Here is a 7,141-nt window from a genome sequence, read left to right on the forward strand (position 1 = left end):
TGAAATGTTTGAATCTTCAATACATGCACTTAAACATCAAACACGTTAGAAATACAACACATTTCAACTTGAGTTTGGAATCATCAAAACATAGAAGATTGCCAAGGTGAGAACCATTGGGCTTACAGGGTTATTGCAAACATTGGAAGGAAGTAGCGGGAATGGAGGTGTACCTTGAAGACAAACTATTTTGACGAGGATCTTCCTCCGCCACTAGATAGAATTACTGAGTCGCACTACCGATTTCTGTGTGACCACTGGAGTACACGAGCATCGAAGGTAAGATTGAATGTTAAATAAATTTTGGGTTCTTCTACATACAAAAGAATGGAATTGAATATTTTTTGGATGTCATGATTTAGGACCTTTGCATTCAAAACAAAGCGAATTGCGCCTTACAAATGATAAAACACACCGGTGGGACAAAAAGCAACGCAGTGTATTGGAAAGAGGAGGTAATTTCAATAATGACTTTAATTGATTTACTTGTCAGCTCTTCGATACTTACAAACAATGATATTTTTCTATGAGGATAGACCGTCAACAATGGTAGGCCTCAAAGCCGTGGAGATATCTTCATACGTACCCACCATAAGAAAGACAAAACGCCTTATGATGATACCTGCAAAGCTATTATAGTAAGTTTTGTAACATTCGTAGTTAATCTACTATATTACTCTTGATATTACAATTTATATAAAACTTGATTATTTCACCTTCTCTTTATTGCAGGCACAAATAAAGGACATCCAGACTCAGCATCCCGAGTCTAGGTCCTCAATTGCCCAAAATGATGACTTAGGGCGGGTCTTTGGCGCAGAGAAACGAGGCAGGGTGTGCATGCTGGGACCTAGCCCTACGCCGTCTAGGTTGTTTGGCTTGCCATTAGGTGGTGGGATGTGGCAGGAAAAGGCTGCATCACTTGAGCGGGCCAATGAACAACTGAACGATGAGGTGACGCGTATGAGTGCGAGGTAGTCTGAAATGGAGCGACAGATAGCGACGCTACTTTCTCATTTTCAGGGCGTTCAAAGTAGCAATGTATGTATATAATTTATTTTTCATTTAATAGATCTACTTGTTCAATCGTTCCTTCACATATCTATGTTGTTTTTTTTCTTAGGCATCTGACGATCTTACTACTCTGCAGCAGCATGTACCCCCCACTAGCAGCCAGGGAGATGAGATTCTGGTAAGACCGGAATAAATTTAGTGACTTTTAATCTATATCATATGGCAAAAACTGTCCGAATTAAATAATATATGATTTTTTTTCTGATTATTTGGCTTTTTCTAAGGTTACATTAATGAGCATTCGACGTGCGGGGGTCAGAGTTGCACGTGGCGTTCGTATGAGCGTCGATCCATTACATGTAGTTGATGATGAGCCATTAGGGGAGTTTTTCACCGAGGTCCAGATATCGGTCGCAGTGCTTCTGGACGAGGCTCTAGTAAGACCGTCTGAATTCTTCACATGTATGGGAGACGCGGTAGGAGCACCAATCGCTTGGCCATCCCACCTAGTAAGCAAATGATATATAAGGCATGAATTTATTGGTGGTTGATGATATTTTTATTGACAAGTATACTAATTTTTGTCAATACTTTTGCGTTTCATTTGTTTTCAGGTAAGACCGGGATGGATTCTTTGAGCCACCTTATGTTTGTGGCTTCCCTTGCACTTAATTAGTTTTTTTTATCCATTGTATTATACTTCCTCATCTTATTGTCGTAAAACCTTTTTGGTTTTTGTATATGTTTGGTGATGGGGATGGTGATGGTGATGGTAATGCTGATGGTGGGGGAGGTGGTGTTGGTGATGGTGATCCTTTCCATTAAACACTCTGTCTATTTTTTGTAAAATTATACCTTTCTATTTGTTTGGGAAGATATGCTTATGAGCCTGTACATGAACTTATATTTCCTATTTGGTTCAGAAATGAAACATGCATCTTTGATGACTAGAAAGAAATGCTATATTGTTTTATTATACTTACATTTGGAGATTTTAATCCATCCCTAACCATTTCTTGCGTGTGTATATTTAGTTGGAATTCTTAATGAAAACGTATTACTTGAGTCAGCATATACGTGTAAGACCTTGCATGCTGAATTGAAAGTTACTTCCTAAAAGCCAAGCGATCGGTCAAGAATCTTGTGTTAACTTCATCAATTTCAGCGGTGTGGAAACATGATGGTTTGGATAAAGAGAAAAATGATCCTTTAGATCCCTTTGCATTTTGTACAGGATACTACAAGTCTTGGGAGGGCATTGGACCAAGAGAAAAATGATCCTTTAGATCCACATAATGGAAATCGTGAGTTTTTTTTTTTTTTTTTTGGTTATTTGTTGCCTCTTTCCTTCTATGCTTCTATGGTTTATTTGATTTGGGGTTTTCATCTAGGGTTTCTATTTTTTTTCTCTCATGGAAGCAATGAATTTAAGTACGGGCAAGACTACATGGGTTTCCCTCTTCTCCCTACTTCAGACCCTTTTGGGTTTTGCTTTGCACAGGATACTAGAGGTCATGGGAGAGCTTTGGATCAAGAGAAAAGTGATCCTTTGGATCTACATAATGGAAATTGTGAGTTCTTTTTGTTATATTTTGCCTCTTTCCTTCTATTTATTAGGATGTGGCAACACTATTGATATGATCTTTTGTCTCTTGAGTAATTGTTCATCTATAAGTGTATTCAAGATGCTATCTAATTGTGATCTACATTTATGATATGCATAATCTGGTGGTGGGTGGGGCCAAGATGAAGAAAAGACCCTTGAGGGAGATAACCGTCCATGGGGTTAAGCATGGTGGGGTTTATTTGGAATTGCCGAATTGGTATTCAAAAATCTCATATTTTTGTTATCTTCAACTTATATTCAAAATATACTTGAATTTTTTCTGTTTGTTTATTTGTCAGACATTTTTTTAGTATGGGTGTTCATGCATAGACTGAAAATAAAACTTGTAGTTTGATGGGCTTTATAGGAATTTCACCAAGTTTATTGGGTAATGTTTTAATTTATTGGGTTTTGAATGTCCCATTAGTTGGGAATGATTTAATTTCTTTCTATGTTTTCCTTTCTGAAATTCTGAATTTGATACCATAGCCCCATTTGTTTGGGACTCTCTCTCTCTCTCTCTCTCTCTCTCTCTCTCTCTCTCTCTCTCTCAAGCTCTCTATCTCGATCTCTTTCTCTGTTTCTTTCTTTCAAGCTCTCTGTCTCTGTGTTCACACGCTCGTGTGTTTCATTTCTAGATACGCATCTATTCAAACCTTTCTTTCTCGTTCTTTTTTTAATTTTAGCATCATGATTTGGTTTTTGTTTTTTAAATTTTCTATTCCTATGGTGTTCTCTATATCTTTCATGAAAGTATGGTGCAGTCCTTCTCTCCTTCTGGAGGAATTGTCTCAAGTATGTTACTATCACTTTATATGATGGCCGGTTAACATTTTACTTCAAATTTTTCAGCAAGTAAGCTTTTTCCATGATGTGGCAAATTGTTAGGTGACCAGTTAAATTTATATGGTAACTGAAACATTTGCATGGTATAAAGTGTTTGAATTTGTATGCTAGGGATCATGGGTCCGGTTGGTGATGTGTCTACAATGTCCCCATTTGCACATGGGAGTGTTGCTTTGCAAGAATCCGACCTTAAGCATTCCCAACTGTCATATATTTGCACATGGGAGTGTTGCTTTGCAAGAATCCGACCTTAAGCATTCCCACCTGTCATATTTTTGCAAGAATCCGACCTTATTAATTTACCTACAGTTCAAACTCATCTCCAGCTATAGATGGTAAAAGATTATCATTAAAACCATTAACAATCATGAAAGTGTAATTCATTTCAATTCGGGCAAATTGTATGTTTTATGTGACACTTTGAGTAATGCGGACAAATATGATTTTAGGTATAAAACATGGGCTGTGCAACATTAGTATCATGCTGTTAGTGCTAAAATATGTGAACACTTTGAATTTCCAAATAAAATAATATTAATGTTCAACATTCTATTTGATTCTTGGTTGATGCAATGCTGGGCATAGAATTCAAAGTTATGTCGTCGTTTTAATGTTTAAAAGCTACTGATATCAAACATTTTGAACCTATTTAAATAGTGAGGAATTATATGATGAAAGGCTGTATAAACACGTAAAGGTGGTACGACGGAAGTACCACCCTTGATATTTGATCCAACAGCAGCTCCTAAAAAAGTGAGCTGCTGTTATCAAGGATGGGATGATGGATACTTGTTTATATGGCCCTTCATCATATAATATCTCTTAAATATTAACTTTAAAATCAGTGTCTCTATGCCCACATATTCATTTTTTAGAGGTTGGCATGTGTAAGTACAAGCTCCTTTGTTATAGCATCATAGATTTCTCATAGTACTTTGAACAGGCCTATGAAAGCGGCCTTCAAACATTCAGAAAATATATATATATATATATATATATATATATTGATATTCTTCACTAACTATTAAATTACCAGGTTGTTATCTCCCTATTGATTGTGAACTTCACCCCCCCCCCCCCCCCGCCCAGAGGATAGAGCCTCTCTCTCTCTCTCTCTCTCTCTCTCTCTCTCTCTCTCTCTCTCTCTGCCCCCACCAGATTGAGCTATTGATCGAGCAGAGTAACACTTATGACGTGAGATTTTAGAAGCAGATCTCATGTGGAAGAGCTCCTCCAAGCAAAAGGATTATACAGGGCTTCCAACAGAGTTTTGCTCATGTTGATTTCATTCAGGCAAAGGCAAAGATATTTATATCTTTTGTTATAGATTATTATCTCAGGACTATAGTAACATGATCCCTGCGCATAAGTTATTTTTAATAAGAAATGTTACCCAAGTATCCTTTGAGCATTGATTTTATTGAAAAAATGAATTGATTCAACATGAACCCAACCTGATTTCAATGTAAAACCAACTCCCTACCCTCTGCAATTCTATTTCTTTCTTCACTATTTTATCAGGATGATGTGTTTTTGTAGGTATTTTTTTTGGGATATGTATGGCCTAGCTCTTTGATCTTTGGAACCCGTCCTGCCGCTGATTCTAATAGACCAAAACTGATAGACGCAGTTCAGGTAATTTTAATTTCTGCTCTACGACCATTTGATTTTGGAATCTAAGTCATTGTTTATGCATTCGAGGAAATGCAAGAGTGATTATTTTATGTTGTGAATTGGTGTTGCTTCAAGTGAAACGATGGGAAGAAGTTAATCATCTAAGCATGAATCTCTTTACTGTCGATTTTTCTTGAAATCCTCGATTTGATAGTCTTTTGTTATGTTACAAAACATCCCAAATAGTGGTTCTCATATCAATTCAAAGCCTTTTAAATTTATTATATGGGTTGGCTCTCTTTTTATTTTATCTGTTTTTCTTCTCACTAAAAGTCAAAAAGGTAGTAACTTCCTTTTTGTTTCAACAACTCTCTTGAAATTGGGGATTTCGTTTTTGTAGCTGGAAGACAAGGAGTTAATAAAAAAAAGGAGAAAATTTAGTATTTAGTTTGCCACCTAGAAGAGGGAGGAGTTACATTATATGATCATGGCAATAGAAAGCGAGGAGTTTGGGCTTTTTCGAGAGAGAGACAATGAGAGGTATGTTCTAGGACTATTTAGTTGAAAAATTGAAAGTGTTTTCTTTCTTTGTATCGATTTCTTTGGCGGCTAATTTTGCTACTATGGCAAATTGATGAAGCTATTCGAGCATGTTTCCGTATCGTGAACGACCTTAATGCCTCTCTCAAAATTTGTGGAGGACCTTAGAAATTTCTATATACAGTTCTTAGCAGAGTACTAATTCTTATCGAGTTCTTTTTTCCGTGAAATTTGTGGAGGATCTCTCTAAATTCTTAATTTCTATCTACTGTTCTAAGCGGTGTTTTAATTCTTCTCAGTCTATTTTTTCCATGTAGGTGTTAGTCTACCGGATGAAAAGTTAATGGTGTCTTCCATGAAGCTTCTTATTTGTCTCTTTAAATTATGTATCATTGGTGCATTTCATGATGGGAGACCTCTTCAGAAGTCACCTTGTATTTATATTGAGGAGATTTGGAAGGTACTCTTTCTCTCTGCCCTTCTCTTTGGATACCTCTAACACTTATTTGCATATTCAATAATCTTATATGCTAATGGTTTTGAAGTCGAATATGATTATTTGTAAGTAGTGGGGTTTGGAAGGTACTCTTTCTCTCTACCCTTCTCTTTGGATACCTCTAATATTCATTTGCATATACAATAATCTCATATGCAAATGGTTTTGAAGTCAAATATGATTATTTGTAAATATTAGTTATGATAAATTTAGAAAAGATTAGTTTATTGCCTCCATAGCGACATTAATGTCCCATTTGAATGGTTGCACGAGATCGAACAACTATAAGCTATTGAATTTATCCATGTTCCACGCCAATGTGATCATTTATATGGTTTTCTTCTTTTTCATCTTTTCTTGCAATAGTTATCTATGTTTGTAATCTTCTACGAGAATAATATCCCCCGTCTCTCTAAGGTTTTGTTTTTCATTTTCTTTATACACTACCAACCAGTGATAGAAAGAGACAAGATCGACATGACGACGGACAACCCGAATAACTATAAGTATGGATTTCATCCATGTTCCGCGCCAGTGCGATCATTTATTTGGGATTCTTCTTTTCATTCTTTTCTTGCAATAGTTGTCTCTGTTTGTAATCCATGTCTCTGTTTGGGATTCTTACTTCTACGAGAAAAAGGAACTACAGTCTGCCCACGGATCATGAACTTCATCCGTTGCCATTTTTTATTTCTCTGTTTTGTGTTACTTTACCTATTTCTTCTCTATGGTTAAGGATAATTACTTGCTTTTAAACATTCAAAAAAAAAATTTGATTTTCCTTATACAAGATTTTAGTCTTTCCATAATTTGTATTCACTCTAACTTCAGGGTGCTATCTAGGATTTTCATATTTGTTCTTTTACTTACTCTCATGTGAAGCTTGACCTACTTTTTATAAACAATTTAGTTTTTTCTCTCGCCCCGTGCATTGCACGGGTCTACAACTAGTTGAAATTGAAGGCTGACATTTCAGGCAAATTTATGCCACCCAAGCAATCTTCAGCAATGCAGTAGACTGAATT

The 7,141-nt window shown here is 36.2% G+C and overlaps 1 long non-coding RNA gene across 1 annotated transcript; it reads left to right on the forward strand.

Annotated features, from left to right (window-relative positions):
* Positions 1-1,120: 1,120 nt before the first annotated feature.
* Positions 1,121-1,655, forward strand: LOC143883700 (uncharacterized). The gene is made up of 3 exons (XR_013252482.1): positions 1,121-1,192; positions 1,299-1,523; positions 1,629-1,655. It is a non-coding gene; the product is annotated as an uncharacterized LOC143883700 (long non-coding RNA).
* The last annotated feature ends 5,486 nt before the right edge of the window (positions 1,656-7,141 follow it).

Source organism: Tasmannia lanceolata, unplaced genomic scaffold, assembly GCF_043159265.1.
Source record: "Tasmannia lanceolata isolate RefF3 unplaced genomic scaffold, GAP_Taslan_0.1 ptg000008l, whole genome shotgun sequence".
Classification (NCBI taxonomy): domain Eukaryota; kingdom Viridiplantae; phylum Streptophyta; class Magnoliopsida; order Canellales; family Winteraceae; genus Tasmannia; species Tasmannia lanceolata.